The following is a 20979-nucleotide window of genomic DNA, read 5'->3' on the forward strand; positions in this document are numbered from 1 at the left end:
GAAAACTCTATGGTACAGTAGGTACCATAGAGTTTTTCCCTCCCAAATGGCTAGAGTGTCCAGGAAAACCATAGAGTTTCCCCAGAAACGTCTATAGCACCCGCACACAGCATCACCAGTGTGATGACATCACTTCCAGGTGACATCATGGTGTTGTGCGCACTTCGTGCACGTGTGAAAATCATTCACTCCAGGGCTAAGGGGACTTGGCAACCCTACTTCTGGTTCAGAGTGATAAGATAGGGGGGAAAGGGCTATAAATTTCTTGCCTGCAGGCTCGCTGGAGTGAGCTAATGGTCCTGGCTTCTCTGCTACTGTGCTGGGAGCAGACCTGTTAGATTCCTGTCTTCCTCTCACCCTCTGTCTCTCTCTTCCCAGCCCCTTCCCATCCTTACCATTGTCTCTTTTTGGTCCCCCCCCCCCCCAATTACTGCATGCTCAACCACAATTGCCACTCACAGAGCCCATCTCCCCTCTTTTTCCTTGCAAAGCAAGCAAGTAAAAAAAGATAAATCAAGGAGGAGTGGGAGATAGAAAGGACTTATTTGAAATTTGTCACTCTTGGAGAGTCATTCATGCACCCCTTTCCTTGTGTCACAGAGAGTTAGAGGAGTGAGAGAGGTGCCATGAGTCTGGGCTGGGCCTCTAAGTGGCAAGTCCTGCCTCTCTCCCTTGCTCATCCAGTCAAGAGCCACCATGAGTTCCATAATACATGGCCTCCTTCCTGCATGCCCTCAAAGCTAGGGTTGGTGATTCTCCCTTTTTGTTCTACAATCCCCAGTTGGGGGCAGGGGATCCCCTGGTTTGGAGGTCCTCTCCCCAATTTAGGGTTATCAGAAAATGGAGGGGGGGAGGGAAATATCTGCTGAGCACTCCATTATACCCTATGGAGACTGGTTTCCATAGGGTATAATGGAGAATCAATCCATGGATATCTGGGACCCAGAGAACCTGATATTTTTAGGTAGAGGCACCACATTTTCAGCATAGCATTTGGTGCCTCTCCTCAAAAAACTGCCCAAGTTTCAAAATGATTGGTCCAGGGGGTCCAATTCTATGACCCCCAAAAGAAGGTTCCCCTATTATTTCCAAATGGAGAGAAGGCATTTAAAAGATATGCAGTCCCTTTAAATGCGATGGTTTTCATGTTTGATCTCTGCCATCTTGTCTCCTATGTTATCTACTTTACCAGTCAACTGTGCTATGGCAGTTAGTAGAGTATTTTGCATCTCTTTCATATCTCCCTGCATGGTCATAAACTTCCCTGGGCCAGACGAAGAGCTAGGTGAAGGGATTGGTGGTTTACCTTCTCGATTATCTTTTTTAAAAATTATCTCTTTAAAGCCAGTAGCAGCTTTATTTTCCATCCTTATTAGTATATTTGCAGTCACAACCACAAATTCTGTGTGCCGCCTCTTTAGTAGTTTGTTTTGGAACTTTAGTAGTTTGTATTAGATAAGCTAGTATCTGTCAGACAGTACCAATATTATACAGAGATCATAGAAAAACAGCCTTCTTGCTTCTATCAACAATTTACCAAACCCAAAACAATGAAGACTTATGTTAAACAAAAACTTTTTAGCACAACCATCTTTAGTACCACCTAGCCAAAACAGTTCAACTCACTGAAACAGAAACAGTTCTCTGTGACGTCTTTTCTAAAGAAGATAGTTCAATGAAGTCCAAGTCTTAACAAACTCATCCAACTGCTCCAAGTTATAAATTGTAATGCAGGGCTGAATGCCCCATTTGTAATCCACAGGTAAAATCAGAAATTAAAAAATAGCCCAGCGGAAAAATAGAATAAACAAAAACAAAGCAATCCAGTTATTCCCAAAATAAAAATGAAAAGATAAAAAAACTCCACAGAGGGTAGGGAAAAGAAGAAAAAATGGAGAAAAATTAGTATATAAAGATAAAAAGAGTATTCAAACCATGTAAAAAATAAGACCAAAATTAAAGGGTCATATCCATAATATCCACCATCAGGAGTTTATAATCCACTTCAAAAGCTTTCACAGCTATTCTTCCATCAGCCAACAATATAGCTGTATTTTATAGTCCAGTATATAAATCCCACAAGAGTTTAAATGTCTATTTAAAACTCACAAATTTATTCAGAGCACTTCAGCATAAGCTTCAAACTCCTTCTTGTACCAGCTGTCCTTCTCATCTATATATATACTTGCAAACAACTTTCCAAAAGCCAAGTCTTTCTCCCAGAAAGAAGTTTAAAACGGATCAATTCAATTCAGCCATCAAGCCTTTTCTATCTTTAGAAACTGGTGTGATTTATATTTTTCATGCTAAGATTGTAAAAGTCACCAAGTTAGGCAGAAACTTTCGGAAGCCTTGGAGGAGAAAGGAAGGGTTTCCCCCCTCCTTTCTCACCACCTTTGCCTCTACCTGTGTTCCGCTTCGCTCCCAGCTCTCCAATTTCCCTGGTTAAAGAAGTAGTGCCTCAAAACTTGATATGAAAAGAGGAAAGAGACTTACAGTCTTCATTATAATAATGCAGCTTTTTCAGCTCATGCAGAAGCGCTAGGTGAAGAAGAAAGAAGTCTGGCAGTCAACCCCGTTGCCATTTAAAAATGGCAATCAGGGCAGCAAGGCTCACAGCGAGGTGGGCTCAGTAGACAGCCACCTCTGTCAGCCCCAATCCTCAGCTCAAGCTGTCTGCCTTCCGGGATCCTTCCTGGGTCCCAGAGTTAGGTCTCCCAAGGGACGAGACCCCTAGACTGCTTGATTAAGGATCGGCTCTGGATGTGCTGGTCCGATTCGCTCCTTAGGCTGGGTCGAGAACAGAAAACAGACAGCAGAGACCAATAAAGCCTTAAAGGTACTAGATTCACAGGTGACGGACAATACACAAAAGGTGGAACAACTGGGAAAAGAACAGAACGTTCATGATAGCAGACTTCCACAACTGGAAATAGAGCAGCCTATATGTTGAGGTTTCAAAATGTACCAGAAGAAAAAACTGAAGATTTACACAAAATATTAAGTGAGGCCTTGGCAAAAATTCTACAGGTGGCACCTGAAAGGATGGAAGAAGAGTTTGATCAAGTTAAGTGAGTACTATCAAGCGTTACGAGATGGAACAAATTGCCTAGCAAAATTCATTTGAAGCTTACAAGAAAGAAGACCAGAGACAATATTTTGAAGAAAGCAATAGACAAACCAATGACAATAGGAAATATGGTGAATGAGGAGGTCCTACAATTGATTGACGAATTAAAAACTAATAAGTCACCTGGTCCCGATGGTATACATCCAAGAGTTCTGAAAGAACTCAAAGTTGAACTTGTGGATCTCCTGAACAAAAATATGTAATCTTTTATTGAAATCTGCTTCCGTTCCTGAGGACTGGAAGGTAGCAAATGTCACCCCCATCTTTAAAAAGGGTTCCAGAGGAGATCCACGTAACTACAGGCCAGTCAGTCTGACTTCAATACCGGGAAAGTTGGTAGAAAGCATTATGAAGGACAGAATGAGTAGCCACATTGACGAACACAAGTTATTGAGGAAGACTCAGCATGGGTTCTGTAAGGGAAGATCTTGCCTCACTAACCTGTTACAGTTCTTTGAGGGGGTGAACAAACATGCAGACAAAGGGGACCCAATAGATGTTGTTTACCTTGACTTCCAGAAAGCTTTTGACAAAGTTCCTCATCAAAGGCTCCTTAGTAAGCTCGAGAGTCATGGAGTAAAAGGACAGGTCCTCTTGTGGATCAAAAACTGGCTAATTAATAGGAAGCAGAGAGAGAGTATAAATGGGCAGTCTTCACAGCGGAGGACAATAAGCAGTGGGGTGCGGCAGGGCTCAGTACTGGGTCCCATGCTCTTTAACTTGTTCATTAATGATCTGGAGTTGGGAGTAAGCAGTGAAGTGGCCAAGTTTGCAGATGACACTAAATTGTTCGGGGTGGTGAGAACCAGAGAGGATTGTGAGGCACTCCAAAGGGATCTGTTGAGGCTGGGTGAGTGGGCGTCAACATGGCAGATGAGGTTCAATGTGGCCAAGTGCAAAGTAATGCACATTGGGGCCAAGAACCCCAGCTACAAATACAAGTCGATGGGGTGTGAACTGGCAGAGACTGACCAAGAGAGAGATCTTGGGATTGTGGTAGATAACTCACTGAAAATGTCAAGACAGTGTGCGATTGCAATAAAAAAGGCCAACGCCATGCTGGGAATCGTTAGGAAGGGAATTGAAAACAAATCAGCCAGTATCATAATGCCCCTGTATAAATTGATGGTCTCATTTGGAATACTGTGTACAATTGTGGTCGCCGCACCTCAAAAAGGATATTATAGCATTGGAAAAAGTGCAGAAAAGGGCAACTAGAATGATTAAAGGTTTGGAACACTTTCCCTATGAAGAAAGGTTAAAACGCTTGAGGCTCTTTGGCTTGGGGAAACGTCGACTGTGGGGTGACATGATAGAGGTTTACAAGATTATGCATGGGATGGAGAAAGCAGAGAAAGAAGTACTTTTCTCCTTTTCTCACAATACAAGAACTCATGGGCATTCAATAAAATTTCTGAGCAGTCAGGTTAAAACGAATAAAAGGAAGTACTTCTTCACCCAAAGTGTGATTAACATGTGGAATTCACTGCCACAAGCGGTGGTGGTGGCTACAAGCATAGCCAGCTTTAAGAGGGAATTGGATAAAAATATGGAGCAGAGGTCCATCAGTGGCTATCAGCCACAGTATATATATATGTGTGTGTGTGTGTGTGTGTGTATATGTGTGTATATGTATGTATATGTGTGTGTGTGTGTGTGTATATATATACACATACACACATATATTGGCCACTGTGTGACACAGAATCTTGGACTGGATGGGCCATTGACCTGATCCACCATGGCTTCTCTTATGTTCTTATGAACAAGATACCCAAATTCGAAAGACTTTACATATTACTCTGCCAGTCACCAAACGTGGTCAAGAATTGATATGTGGTGACTCTCTACAAATTTGGTTAAATACTTAGTTGAGATAGAAATCCAAACAAGAGTCATATCAGATCATAGTCCTGTAATGGTAACTCAAAGGCACACAAATGAGAAGAACGTGGAGGATAAATACTATTTTAAAAGATAAAGAGTTTCTCAAAGAATCAAAGGCTGAAATGGAATCTTTTTTTAAACAGAACATAACTCAAGATGTAAAGATGCAAGTACAGTATTTTTCAGTCCATAAGACGCTCCGGACCATAGGACGCACCTTCCTCCTGGGGGGCGATTCGCTGCCTCCGCTTCTGATCCCAGCACTTCCCCCGCGCCTGCCTGCCTGGCTCCAGCTCTGCTTCCAGCAAGCGCTGGGATCGCTCCACGCTGCCCCCACCACAAACCCAGCGCTTCGCGAGTGCCGGCTGCGGAGGGGGCAGCATGCTTCCTCCGTGCCTGTCTGCCTGGCTCCAGCTCTGACGCTTACAGCAAGTGCCAGGATTGCTCCCTCCACCCTCCGATTCCGGCGCTTGCTTTAAGCATCAGAGCTGGAGCCAGGCAGATAGGCACGGAGGAAGCACGCTGCCCCCTCCGCAGCCGGCGCTCACAAAGCGCTGGGTTTGCAGAGGGGGCAGTGTGGAGCGATCCCTGCACTTGCTATAAGCATCAGAGCTGGAGCCAGGCAGACAGGCACGGAGGAAGCACGCTGCCCCCTCCGCAGCCGGCACTTGTGAAGCGCTGGGTTTGCGGAGGGGGCGGGTGCTTCCTCCGTGCCTGTCTGCCTGGCTCCAGCTCTGATGCTTAAAGCAAGCGCCGGGATCAGAGAGTGGAGGGAGCAATCCTGGCGCTTGCTGTAAGCATCAGAGCTGGAGCCAGGCAGACAGGCACGGAGGAAGCACGCTGCCCCCTCCGCAGCCGGCACTCACGAAGCGCTGGGTTTGCGGTGGGGGCAGCGTGGAGCGATCCCTGCACTTGCTGGAAGCAGAGCTGGAGCCAGGCAGGCAGGCGCGGGGGAAGCGCCGGGATCGGAGGCAGCGGATCACACACACACACACACCCCGGAGGAAGGTACGTCCTATTGTCCCTTCGCTCCATAAGACGCACACACTTTTCCCCCCACTTTTTTTTGGGGGGGGGGGAAGTGCGTCTTATGGTCCGAAAAATACGGTAGTTTGGGACACTGCTAAAGTATATTTTAGGGGTCTTGCAATTAGGCATAGTGCAAAGAAGAAGAAAGAAAGATCTGAAAATTTTCAGAAATTAATGTTACAAGCAGGAGAAGCTGAAAAGAATTTAAAAGCACAACCAACAAGACAGAAGTTTCAAAATAAGGTTAAAGAAACACAGATTCAACTTAATTTATTACTTATAGAGGAGAGGGAGAAAAAAATTGAGATTTGCCAGACAAAATTTCTTTGAACATGCTAATAAACCTGGAAGATGGTTGACTTGCAGAATGGGAAAAGAGAATGCTAAAAGAATAATACCGGTTTTGAAAGACGAGAATAATAAAGAGAAAGTTCAAAGACAGGAGATACACCAAATTGTGGAACAATTTTACAAAAAACTACATGAAGACAAACAAGTTCAAAAGGTAGACTTAAAAGAATACATTAGCCAAAATAATCTTAACAAATTTACAGAACAACAACAAAAAATTTTACTTGAACAAATAATGATAAGGAAAGTGGGAGATGCAATGGCATCTCCAAAGAATGGCAAAGCTCCGGGTCCAAATGGACTACCTGCTGAGTTCTATAAAGCCTATGAGGAGCCTTTACTGTTGCCATTCAAACATCTTCTTGAAAGGATTCAAGAGGAAGCCCAAATACCAGTTTCATGGCAAGAAGCTACAATATCCTTAATTCCAAAAGAGGGTGCAGATTTGAAAGATATAAAAAATTGTCGGCCCATTTCTCTTTTAAATGTGTAGTACAAAATTTTTGCAGCAATTTTGGCACAATGCCTGAAGAAGGTCCTACAGTCCACAGTTGCTTGTATATAAGAGAAGTGACAGCTTATAGCACATGCTGTAAAAGTGAAACTAGATCTGGAAGCTAGATGATCTAGATGACAGCAGGTGGCTGGGTGCCAGAGGTATTGCATCAGCCAGAAGCTCAGTCAGCATGACACAGCAAGATGCTGATTGGCTGGTCTATGTATAAATGTACAGAGTCACTATGGTGTGAGTGGGTTAATGGAGTTGGAGTTGCAGCAGAGCATACTGTCGGAGAGAAGAGTGAGTGGTGTGTAAATAAATGTATATAGTGGTTTTACAGCTACTGTGTACAACCTTCATTCTTGCGTCGCTAAGAATCACCCTCTTGGACTCTAAGCGCATCAGCATCCACAATACATCAATACCAGACAGGATTTCTCCCTAGAAGATACTTGAAAGATAATGTTAGAACAGTATGTAATATAATGGAATACTATGAGAGTCATCCAGAGAAACAATTGGCATTAATCTGTCTGGATGCAGAGAAGGCCTTTGATAATGTTCATTGGCAATTTATGTTGCAACAATTGAAGGGAATGGAATGTGTTGAGAATTTCTTGAGAATAGAATCAGTATATTCCTCGCAAAGGGCAAGGGTGATGGTGAATGGCAAACTAACAGAAGCAATTGATATTGTAAAGGGAACAAGGTTGCCCACTGTCACCACTCTTTTTTATCTTGTGCTTAGAAATACTGAATAACCAAATAAGAGGAGATACAAGTATTAAGGGAGCGGTGATTAAAGGTGAACAATACAAATTGAGAACTTTTGCGGATGATCTGGTTTTTATATTAGAGCAGCCAACAGACTCAATTGACTGTCTGATAAATAAGATTAACCAATTTGACCACTGGGCAGGACTGAAGATTAACTATCATAAAACAAAATTCCTGACGAAGAATATGACGATAGAACAAATTCAACTTCTCCCCAAAAAATCAGGGTTTTTGTATGAGAAAAGAATCAAATACTTAAGTGTACATATTTCAAATAAATGTAGCAGTTTAAAAATGGACAACTAGGGTCAGCCACCGGCTTCAAAGAAATTAAAAAAGATCTGGAAAAATGGCATGATTTCAACTTATCTTTAATGGGAAGAATAGCCTCAATAAAGATGAGCATTTTGCCAAGACTGTTATTTTTATTCCAAGCTATTCCAGTACTCTTAAATAGTGGGGTTTTTTCAAGAATTGAATAAGAAAGTTTCTAAATATATTTGGCAAGGCAAAAAACCAAGAATCAAACTAAAGATACTGCAAGACTCTAAATTGAGAGCAGGAGGACTTCCGGTTTCGGCAATGCGGGGTTGAGAGCAGCTTGGACCGATGCGTCCCAAGCCAATCTCAAATCAGCATTTTTGAGGGGTTGCCCACGAAGAATGACTTGATTCTGGGGGCAAGGAAGGCTTCCAGAAGACTGGATTGAGCGGTAGATCAGGGATGTCAGCGGAGGTGGCTGCTCCCACGATCCCGCTTTTCTCAAGCCTCATTCTGCTGATCATCATTTTTAAATGACAAGAGGGTCAGCCACCGGCTTCTTTTTTTTCCCACCACTTTACATTCCGGACTTTCAAGCTTCATAAAGGACATTGTAAGTGTTTTTTTCCCCCATATTTCATTTAAGACTGGTAGCATTTGCAGGGAAAGAGAGAATCAGGAGTAGTTTTTGAGCAAGGCAAGAGACTGAGAAGGAGGGGGGGACTCTCCCTCTTTCTCTTTCAAGGCTTGCAAAAGTTTGCACAACTTAATATATGGAGAATACCTGCATGTAAGAGATTTCATCAATTTATAATAGATGACTGAACTTAAAAGACTTGTCTTAAATTCCCCTTGGGGGATGAAAGTGTTTTGCTTCTGGGGAAAGATCTTTGCTGACAAACACACTTGGATGTGAGAGCTGGATGGTTTAGAAATACTTTGAAGAACTAGTTCAAGTGTCTTGATGGAATTTATAAACACTTTAAGAAACTATTAAAAGCTGGTGGGTACTTGATATTGATTATAAGGTACAACAGGATCTCTGGTTGTAAGAAGAGTACTTTGCAATTTCTTTAAAAACCTGGTTTTTCATCTATTTTTGTAGATATATTTTATCTGATATTTTACCTTTTTTTCTCTCTTTTTTGGTTTGGTGTATATCTGTGGTTGGATTACTTTTTGGATATGGTTGCAAAGATTTTTGGTTTGGGATTTTGTTTTTTGTGTACCTGTATGTCTTTATTTTTGGATTTGTGGGTTTTTTTTTCTTTTTTTGTTTGGATTACTGACGTTCTGCTTATTTTGGGGGCATGTGTTTGGATTATTTTATTTATTTATTTATTTATTTATTTGGGATTTATATCCCGCCCTTCCCACAAGTGGCTCAGGGCATTACAAATAGGGCATTCAGCCCTGGATTACAGATTTATGGTTTCTCTACCTGGATTATTGAATTTTTCTTTGATGCATCTGTCTTTTTTGCCTTTATTTTTGGGTTTGTTGGCTTTCCTTTATTTTCGTCTGGATTATTGGTTTATAGTTTGAATTTGGGTCTCATCCTTGGATTACAAATAGGGCAATCAGCCCTGGATTACAGATTTACACTTTGCAGCTTTTATATCTGAAATTTAGCTGGAAGACTGGTTGGTGATTTGGATTACAACTGAACTAGCTTTGATTCATATAACAGGCAATGGCGGCAGCAGCTTCAGAGAACTGAACTGAACTGTTTCCCTTACTGACCATCTACTGTGGTGAACTGAAAAGGGGTGTTTATTATTTTTAGTATTGTTTTGACTAACACAAATTGCTGACAGAAACCAGAAGGTTGCTTTCATTCTTGAACCGTTTGATAATAAGGATATTCTTGGGCATAGTCTAGTTTATCTGATATAAACAAGAACAAAGAGTTTCAAAATAAGCGTGGAAGAGGCATTATTGCATTTTTGCTTGTGAGTGTTTATATTTCAACAAGAATGAGTGATCCCAGGGAATCTGTTAAAAAAAAGGACAACAAAGAAGGAAAGCAAATATTTCCTTCACCTAATCCTCCATCTGGTCCGGGTAAATTTACGACTATGTAAGGAGATATGAAAGAGATGCAAGCCGTTTTAATGACTGCTATAGTACAACTAACTAATAAAGTAGACAACATTGGTGAGCAGATGGCAGAGATTAAAAAAGAGCTTTTGGAGAATACCGAACAGACAACTGAGAATAACAAGGCTTTAAAAATACTAGAGGGTCAAGTGACGGAGAATACCCAAAAGGTGAAACATATAGAAAAAGAACAGAGTCTACAAGACTCTAGACTGTTACAACTTGAAGTAGACAGAGCTGCATATATGTTGAGGTTTCAAAACATACAAGAAGAGAAAAATGAAGATTTACAGAAAATTTTAAGTGAGGCCTTGGCTGAAATTTTGCAGGTGACTCCTGAGAGGATGGAAGAAGAACTTGATCAAGTTAGATGGGTACCTTCGAGTTATACAAGATAAAACAAACTGCCCAGTGAAGTCCATTTGAAATTTACAAAAAAGAGGACCAAAGATAACATTCTAAAACAAGTAAGAGACAGACCAATGATGATAGCTGGAAATATGGTGAAAATTCTGAGGGAGGTTCCCTGTTCTGTGAGACAGAAAAGGAGAGAATACCAAGAGTTAAGAGACTTTCTGAGAAGAAGAGAAATACCTTATATGTGGTTAATGCAAGAGGGCTTCTTTTTACATATCAGGAGACCAGATATAGGATTAATTCCATCTTCAAAGTGCAGCATTTTTTTTGAAAGAATGAAGGGAAAAGAAGGCAAAGAAAAGAAGGATGAAGAGGAGGAGGGAGAAGCTTTTGGGGAAGAAAATCCAAATGAACCACGGAGATATCATAAAAGGCAACACCTCAAAAAGGATAAGAAAGATAATGATAATTCAAATCCATAATGGCTTCAATAGTCTCAATCAATGTGAATGGACTCAATTCTCCTGCTAAAAGGAGGAAGACATTTAGATATTTTGCAAAATTGGAAATGGATATAATTTGCTTACAAGAAACTCATATTCTAACAAAAGACCAACACTTCTTGAAAAACAAAAAATTAGGTAATTTATTCACAGCAACAGATAAGTATAAGAAGAAATGGGGAGTGGCAACATACATTAAAGATAAATTTAATCCACAATTGCAATTTGTCTCTGAAGATGGAAGAATTTTGCTAGTGGAAATCACAGTGGACAATAAAAAAATTTTACTTGCAAATATCTATGCCCCAAATGATCACCAAAAGAAATTTTTCCAAGATTTGCGTTTTAAATTAACAAATTTGGAATATGCAGAATATTGTTTAATAGGAGACTTTAATGCAGTCTCGGATAGACAATTGGATAAAAAAATGCTTAAACAGATGAAAAATAAAGGTCCTCAATTGCCAGTAAGCTTCTGGAAATTAGCAGAAAAAATGGATTTGGTAGATGTATGGAGAACAAGATATTCCAACTCTAAAGACTTTACCTATTACTCTGCCAGCCACCAAACCTGGTCAAGAATTGACATGTGTTGGCTTTCGGCAAGTTTTATTAAAGATCTAGGTGACACAGAAATCCAAACAAGAGTCATCTCAGATCATAGTCCTGTAATGATAAAGCTAAAAGGTTTACGGAAGAGAAAAGTATGGAATTTAAATACTTCAATTCTGAAAGATGAAGAATTTCTTAAAGAATCCAAGGCTGAAATGGAATATTTTTTCAAACAGAATATAATGCAAGAAGTGAAGATGCAAGTAGTTTGAGATGCTGCTAAAGCTTACTATACGGGCCTTGCAATTAGATATAGTAGCAAGAAAAGAAAAGAGAGAACTGAAAATTTTCAAAATTTAATGTCACAAGCTGGAGAAGCAGAAAGGAATCTTAAAAAACAACCAACAAAATGTGAATTCCAAAAAAAAAAAGTGAAAGAAATGCAACATAAATTGAATTTAATTCTTATGGAAAGATGGAGATTAAACTGAGGTACGTGTCACGGGCTGGGGCCAGGCCAGGCAAAGTCCAGGGGCAGTCCAAGGTCTGTAGCTGGGTAGCAAGGAGGGTCCAAAGCGCCAAAACCGAATCACAGTCCAGGTATCATAGGTCAGAGGTTCAGAAGCCGAAGTCAGGGGGTCCAGAAGTCAATGCCGAAGTCAGGGGATCCAGAAGCCAAAGTGGATGCTAGAACATCAGGTAAATGACTAGTTGCTTCCACAAAGCCTTCTCTCAAAGCCCACAGCTATATAGCCCTCTGCTGTCTGTTGCCCATTTGGGCTAATTGCTGACTCAGAGGGCAGCCAGGATCCTGCTGAGACTCAAGCACCCTCACTCCTAGAAGGGCCAGAATCCTTTCAAGACTCAGGGCTCAGGGAGCGTCTTGCTCGTGAGCATGCCGCCCTCCTCCGATCCCTGAGGTCCTGACGAAGGCGGTCACGCACACGAGCCACCCGAGAGGGCGAGGCAGGGGGGCTTGGATCTTCTCCAGCAGGAGGCAGGGGCACTGGTTCAGGTGGCAGGGGCACAGTTTCTTCTGCAGGCTCGGCTTCTTCTGCAGGGCCCCCAGCACCCATGACAGTACGCTAGATAAAAAAATTTTGAACGTGCCAATAAGCCTGGAAGGTGGTTGGCTTATAGGATGAGAAAAGAGAAGGCCAAAAGAATAATTACGACATTGAAAGATGAGAGCAATAAAGAGAAAAGTCAAAAGCAAGAAATATGTGGAGCAGTTTTATAAAAAATTATATGAAGAGAAGCAAGTTCAGAAAATAGAGTTAGAAGAATATATTAATCAAAATAATCTTAACAAATTTACAGAGGAACAACAAAAAATTTTAAATGAACAAATAACAATAAGGGAACTTGGAGAGGCAATGACATCTCAAAAGAATGGCAAAGCTCCTGGTCCAGATGGTCTACCTGCAGAATTTTATAAAGCCTAAGAAGACTCTTTACTTTTACCATTTAAGTGCCTCATTGAAAAGATCCAAGACGAAGGTCAAATACCAGCTTCATGGCAAGAAGCCACAATATCTTTGATCCCAAAAGAAAATAATGACTTGAAGGACATTAAAAATTATCATCCAATTTCCCTTTTAAATGTGGATTATAAAATTTTTGCTTCAATATTGGCACAACGTCTGAAGAAAGTTTTACAATCTATAATACACTACCATCAAGCAGGATTTCTTCCTAAAAGATATTTGAAAGACAATGTCAGAACAGTTTGTAACATTTTGGAATATTATGAGAGACACCCAGAGAAACAACTGGCTTTAATTTGTTTAGTTGCTGAGAAAGCTTTTGACAATGTTTGTTGGTATTTTATGTTAGAATTGAAAGGCATGGAGTGTGATGAAAATTTTCTGAGTAGTAAAAGCAGTATATTCTTCACAAAATGCAAGGGTAACAGTGAATGGCAAACTAACAGACATTATTAAAATTCAAAAAGGTACAAGACAAGGCTGTCCATTGTCACCTTTACTTTTCATCTTATCTTTAGAGATGTTGAACAATCAAATAAGGGAAGATCCAAATATAAAAGGAGCGGTGATAAAAGATGAATAATATAAACTCAGAGCCTTTGCAGATGATTTAGTCTTTATATTAGAACAACCAATGGACTCAATTGACTGTCTTACAAATAAGATCAAACAATTTGGCCAATATGCAGGATTAAAGATTAATTATTATAAAACAAAATTTTTGACAAAGAATATGACAATGGAACAAATTCAATCCTTCCAGCTGAAATCAGGATTTTTGTATGAAAAAAAATTAAATAACAAGGTATTGTTAAGAATCACTGGTTCTGGAAATCTTTGTACCACACATCGTCATGGTTAAAACCGAAAATTTACCAGAAAATTCCAAAATGGGTATCTCCAGTGGAAGCATTCACTCCTCCAAATCTTTTGAAACCTAATCAGAGTTATAGATATGACAACCTACTGAAAAACAATAACCAATTGAAAACCAGGGAAGAGCTAGAAAACATGGACATTAAAATTAGTTGGTAGTTGAGAACGCAAGTTGAATCCAGGTATGCCAAAGATAAGATAATAGACTTTAACACAGGGCAATATCCATTTAATAAAATCTTTTTAGGTCCTCAAGAAAAGCTAATCACTAAGCTATATGCATACCTATTACAGATGAAGATGCAAGATGAGATAGTAAAAGACTGTATGGTCCAATGGGCAAAAAACTTGGGACATAACATCACGTTAGAAGAATGGGAGAGGCTGTGGAAATTCAATATTAAACTAAGTTAGTAACCTTTAAAGAAAATCTGTATAAGATGTTGTATAGATGGTACATAACTCCACAGAAATTGTGTAAGATGGTTTATGAACTATTACAGAAAATTCTGAAGACACAGATTCAATTTAAACAAGAACTGTTTTTATTGAATATATATCCTGAGGATTATTCCAAAGAGATGAGACATTTCTTGGCACATATTAACACAGTGACCAGGATTCTTTTGTCACAGAGATGGAAACTTCAGGAGATCCCCACAAGAATGGACTTGGTGGGGAAAATTCTGGAAATGGCTGAGCTGGACTACTTATTCCAGTTGTTGGCTGGGAAATCTAAGGAAGAAGCAAGAAAATATTGGTTGAAACTACATATTTGGTTAGATATTCAAGACTCTTAAGATTCTTTGGTGTGAACTTATATTTCCTTTCTCCTGTATCTTTTACTATAAGACTGCCTTTGTTGGAAATGTTAACATGAATATGCACTTCAACAAGAAGACTTACAACATAAATGTATCAAAATGTTGATGATTTAAAGTTAAGAGATAATAATATGTGACAATATATGTATTATAAGAAAGTATATTAGATGCAGACCTGTATTCTAAGAAAGTATACTACATGCAGATTAAGATATATTTGTAACTATAATTTTCTATTCCCTCTTACCCTTTACCCTCAGCTTTTAGAAAACCAATAAAACTTTTAAAACTAAGAAAATGGTTTTCAAAAAAGTCCTTTCCTCCCCCCCCCCCTTGATTTCTCTCTCTCTCTCTCTTTGCTCATTTTCTTGTCTGCGAGTGGCAATTGTGGCTGGCCAGGCAGGAATAATATGTGGGGAGAAGAGAAACCAATAAAGAGGCAACAGTGGGGATGGGGGAGCTGGAAAGAGTGAGTGGAAGAGAGGACTCTAACAGGTCTGGTCAGCGGCACAGTAACAGAGGAACTGGGACCATTACCTCACTCCAGCTAACATGCAGGTAAGACACTTTCAGCCCTCCCCCCTTTTATTGCCCTGAGCCTGGAGGGAGAGGGAATCTCCTTCCTTCCTTCCTTCCTTCCTCCCTCCCTCCCCCTCTCATTCCTTTCCTAGGGAATCTGTCCCCAACTCCTCCATGAGAGTCCTCAGATCTTCCTGGGGTAGGGGAGGGGAAGAAAAGAGTGGGTTTCTTTTTTTAAAGCTACAGAAATCCTACAACAGCTTCTGAAGAGATGGAGGCACACACAGCCAGCTGAGACGGGGAGGCAGGCAAAGTCCAAGGGTGTGCAGGAAGTCGCCTATTTGTGATGGAGTTCATGGTGACTCTTGACCGGATGAGGGAGGGAGAGAGGTGGGGCTCACTGTTTTCATGCCTGGCCCAGTCTCATATCACTTCCTCCTCCCACTGACAAAGAACAACTGATGGTGACCACTGTGGGTTGCTGCTCCTGCATGTTGCTAGATCAAAGTGGAGCCCATCTGCTTCCTTCATTCCCACCTTTAGGAACTCCAAGGGCTAAAAATATCTGTGCCAGTGCACAGTAGCACACTTTAGAGGGAACGCTGGGTACCACCTGCAGTTTTTAATTCTATTATCATCAGTGCAAGGATAAACTCTTTCATCTACAATATTGATTTTGCTAGATGTCAGAAAAATCCTCCCTAGCCAGCATGAGAGTATTGATATTTTCTTTCTCCCAATTTAAGTAATTGGTGAAATGTCAAATTTCGGAAAGGGGCTGAAACTACAGACTCAATAAGTGGGCTATTATATTTTGACGTCTGCTTTCCAGGCCATTAATTTAATAGCAGTAGGATGAATCACATGTGGGAAGTATCTAGTTGCTTTAGCAGCCACATAAACTTCACCATCTGTTACCTATTGATAGTAGATGACTTGGATTCATACATAAAGTTTCTAGAGAAATCACAACCCAATCTAATATCTGGCCTATGTTGTCTCCTTTGCATTTTGACCAATGCCTATTCATAGAAATTGGGCACAACAATGCCGGTTGCAGGCAGGGCTGCTGAGAGCCATCATGAGCCCCTGGGCAAAGATTGAAACCATGTATTCCATTTTGTAATTTTATATTTGTGCACACATGTTGCATCCATAATCTGACATTTCCAACATTTTCCATTATACTCCTTATTAGTTTTTGCAATGTCTTTGGGAGTAATATACCATCTAAAACATTTTATACCAATTTCCCCTTAATATTTGACATTTAATAAATTTAATTTTTTTAGTCCATAGGTGTTCCCACTGGCACATGCATATATTTTCTCCAAAATTTTGCATCCCTTTTATCATACATTTTTTACTTGCTCCATTTCTGTATCACATTGCAATAGCATTTTATAATCTTTTCCTAATAGGTTCTTTGAATCTCCAGTGATTACTTGTTCAAAAGCCATTTTCTCTCTTAATCAGCCCCCTTCTTTGACTATTTTTTTTTTAATTTGGACACCATTTGATAGTACAACTACAGAATATTTTTTCCTTGAAATCTTGAATTTCTCACCAGGATTTTATTTTCCCTTGTTTATCCATCATATACTCATAATTTACATAGTCTGTTTTACTTCTTATACTAATATATCAATAGGCATCAATTAGAGATGTCAGTGGCAAGGCTGGTGGACTTATTCTATTCTGCACTGAAACTATATTCTTAATAGTCTATCCCTCAAACTATGAGTGCCATCTTGGTTTTGAATGGTTTTTAATTATTTTAAAGTGTTTATAGATAAGCCTTAGTTGTGAGTCCATAGAGGCAGATTTAATGGCTTTTAGAGCAGTTTGCCATTGGGTTGGTTGAACTGGGGTACTCATCTCTAGGTTCCACTGGGAGCAGATATAATCCAAATTAAATTTTGTTTGATGTCTTAGAAAATTATATATAACAATAGGTTGCCTAAGAACAGTTTCTAAGGACAGAAGTAGGTGAAATGCAGTGTGGGAGGTCTGAGACGGCAGTAGCTTCTGGTCCCAAAACAGAACATAGACAATATTTTAGTTGTATATATGGCCATGGACAGGAAATTAAATTCTGTGGGCAAAATGTCAAATGGTTTTAAATCATCTTCTGGTTCAATTAGCTAAGCATATTAAACGCCCAGAGATTCATTATCTCAACAAAAACAAAAACCACTTTTATTCCTTATCCTAATACTAGTTTTCTCCCCAAATTGTTAGATTTCTGTAAGCCAATTGAGTGTGCATCATATGTCAAGATGAGCAAACAGCTTCAATTACAGATTAATGAACTTTTGGACATTTGAAATGGGTAGAGCAAACCCAAAGTAGCCCACTTACATAGAAGGTAAAGCTGGGTCATTTCCAAGTGAGCCCAATCAGGTGTTCAGAAACTAGAGTCCAGTACTGTACATTAGAAAGCAGAAAGGCAAGATGGTATTGGTGCAGATCATTGAGAGATTAAAGCCCTCCTGTTCTGTAGGTAGCTGAAGCTTTTTATATTCAATTCTAGGCCTACCTGAGGGGCTCCACATTAATTCCAATTAACCCAGAGGAGCTGAGGGCCAATCAATGGAATTAGCCTGTAGAGACCTGGAACTCACTCAGACCTGTTGTAAATAGCTTGGAGGCTTCACCCCTCTGCCTTCCTCACCTTTTCTGATAATATGATGAAACCTCTCTGAAGCCAGATTTATAAGATCTGGGATTCAAGAAAATTTTAACAAATCATATTCTTGGTGAGCTACATTTTAAATTGAAACTACGTGGCTACTACAGCCAATAAATGCTTGGAAGGGACTAAATTTAGCCACCTCTAAAATTGGAGAAATGAGCTTTTGAAGCTGGAGCAGGGAAGTTTGAAGGACAAATGAGTCAGAATTTACTGGAGAAGCTGTTAAGCTTGGAAGTCATTTTGCTTTCCAGTTGCCAATGCAGGGCTTTTTTGTAGCAGGAACTCCTTTGCATATTAGGCCACACACCCCTGATGTAGCCAATCCTCCAAGAGCTTATAGGGCTCTTCTCACAGGGCCTACTGTAAGCTCTTGGAGGATTGGCTAAATCAGGAAGTGTGGCCTAATATGCAAAGAAGTTCCTGCTACAAAAAAGCCCTGCCCAGTGAACACTATGGACTGCCACTTGGAGAAATGGAGAACTTGTTCTGCAAAGCAAGATGGGCTTTGGGACAATGCTGGCTGAGGCTGGTCCTTTTCAATCCCCACTATAAGTAGGGTTGCCAGTCTCCAGGTGGGGCCTGGAGATCTCTTGCTTTTACAACTGGTCTCCAGCTGGCAGAGATCAGCTCCCATGGAGAAAATGGCTACTTTGAAGGGTGGACTCTACGGCATTGTACCATGCTGAGGCAACTCCCCAAACCCCATCTTCTCCTGGATCCACCCCCAAAGTCTCCAGATATTTTCCAACATAGACCTGGCAACCCTAACTGTAAGTATTAGCAACAATGCAGGAGTCCTTCTTGGCTTTCAGGGCAATGCAGTGGTCATTATATGACAATGCACTAAGGATACCAAGAGATAAATTGTTTTTCCCCCCAGCAAGTTGGAGGGGGGTTGAAAGAAGGATTGGTGATGCCTACAGTAAAAATAGAATTCAAATGACATAACTTTTTTTAAAAAGTACACATTGGATCAGTACAAAAAGCTGAGAATGAAAACAGATCAGCAACTGGAGAATAAAACAGCGTAATATATCCCATGGGACTGAGTACTTTATCACTGTGTATAGTATGTATTGTCTACTTGCTGTTATGTATTATCGTGCTCTCCCATACAATTTGTTGCATTAACTAATATTTTATATTTTGTTTCAGACTTCTATAAGCCTCGTCATATTACTTTGCTTGTTGGATGTGTCATCCTATTGATTGCATTGACTTCCACTGTAATCTACCCTGTGTCTCACTGAGAAAGGTTGACTGTAAATAAATAAAATCCAGCACTACCTACCCAAAAACACAATCAAAAGCCATCATCATCAAACATTTGTAACAACATCCAACTCAGCACCAATTAAATCAAAATCCTGACTCCCCCCAAAAAAGTAGATTTTTACACTCCTCTTAAAAGCAAAAAATATGGTGGTGGATGAGTGAATTTCATAATCTTGTTGCCACTGAACAGGCCCTGTCCAAGGTGCCAGTGACTGAGCCTTGGTCTGAAGGTACAGTGCCTTGCCAGATGATATTGTGTGTCTGAGTAAATTCATATGACAGATTATGACCCTTCACATTGGCCCCAAACCTTTTAGGGCTTTAAAAGTCAATGCAGGCACTTTGATACTAAATTAGACTGGGAAACTGGGAGCTTGTGAAGCAAAATCAAGACTAGTGTAAAAAGTAGTCAAAGTGAGTTGCCCAGGAGACAACTGAACAGTTATACTTTAGACCAGTTGAAGTTTCTAAAAACTTTTAAAGTCATCCCCATGTTTGAGTAACAGTATCTCCCATATTCTTTCTGCTTTAGAAATTGCTTGGCTCCCACAGAAACAGTCTTGTGAATTCATTGCCTGCCATTTGGCAGAGGGCCAACTCTGAAGTGACAGGCAGGGCAGACAGGAGACCCCAGTAATCAAGCTCTCAGTCTGAGTGATGTTTTAATGAGCACAGGAAAGAAAGGACAGAGAAAGGAGCGTCATGTCTAGGAAATGACTGCCAGGCTTGTTCTCTGACTGAAAGCACCAATAGATCACGTTTTAGCCTCCTGCCATTGGATTCATAAATATTGGGGAAGGAAGAAATGCAGTGGTCTCATTTTGTCTGTGTTTCTCATGGGCTAGCCCACAACTGTTTATTGTAGTCCACAGGCTATATTTAATTTTCTCATACCCCACAGTAGGGATCCATTATTTTGATTTTATTTTACTTTTAGGGGTTTTTTTGTTTTTGCATTTTTCCTTTGTCTTATTTCAACAATGAGACATCCTAAGTGCCACTGTTTGTCATGAGGTCACCGCCGCTCTTGTATCAGCCAGGGAAACAATTCTACATATTAAGTGATTTTACTAGTAATTTGCTTCAGCCTTTGCTTCAACCAGATTCATCCATGCCCTGTGAGTGGTGACCCAGTAGAATCCAACTTTGACATCCACAGGGTTTCCAGATGCACTTTTCTCAATGAATCTATCAGGTAGAGCATATATATAGTTATAGTGGATTGCAAACTTCAGGCTATAAAGATTTCCAGAAGCTTTTCTTGCTTCTGTTTGGTGGTATCTCATAACATTGTAACTTACTCTGTTATATTAATCTGTTGTGTTACTATGTATAGATTAGCTTTGTTTTCCTGTTTAGTTTTACTTGAGAATTAATGTAATTTATGTATTTGCAAAACACATTGCAAAAAGAAGAGGCAGAGGACAGGACTTCTGCTTATCTCTCTCAGGCTGAGTCCAAGACAAGCACTTTGGTGCCTTCATGGTGTTGTAGTTAACATGATAAACCAAATTCTAATCTCCTCTCTGCCAAGGAAGCTCACTGAGTGACCTTGGATCAGTAATGTTCCCTCACCTATCTCACAAGGTTGTTATGAGGATAAAATGAAGAAGGGGAGAGTGATGTTGTAAGTTGCTTTGGATCCCCACCAGGGAGAAGCAGGGTATAAAAAATAAAGATCAGCAAGCATGCCTCTGACTTGTTCCCGCATAAGAAGGCAGTCCACACCATACAGTCCCCCATCAGTAGGTATTGTGCCTTGTGATCCTATTTTGAGTATTAACAACCTAAATTAGACTGAGGAAAGCCTGCACACAGACACACCAGTAGAGCCCAATCATGTCTGTTCTGTTGTAT

The 20979-nt window shown here is 40.3% G+C and overlaps 1 protein-coding gene across 1 annotated transcript in view; it reads left to right on the forward strand.

The window, feature by feature from the left end:
• The window catches only part of C1QTNF4 (C1q and TNF related 4), a 49509-nt gene that overhangs the window by 26271 nt on the left and 2259 nt on the right, over positions 1 to 20979 (forward strand). The window lies entirely within an intron of this gene.

This window comes from Heteronotia binoei, chromosome 21 (genome assembly GCF_032191835.1).
Source record: "Heteronotia binoei isolate CCM8104 ecotype False Entrance Well chromosome 21, APGP_CSIRO_Hbin_v1, whole genome shotgun sequence".
NCBI lineage: Eukaryota > Metazoa > Chordata > Lepidosauria > Squamata > Gekkonidae > Heteronotia > Heteronotia binoei.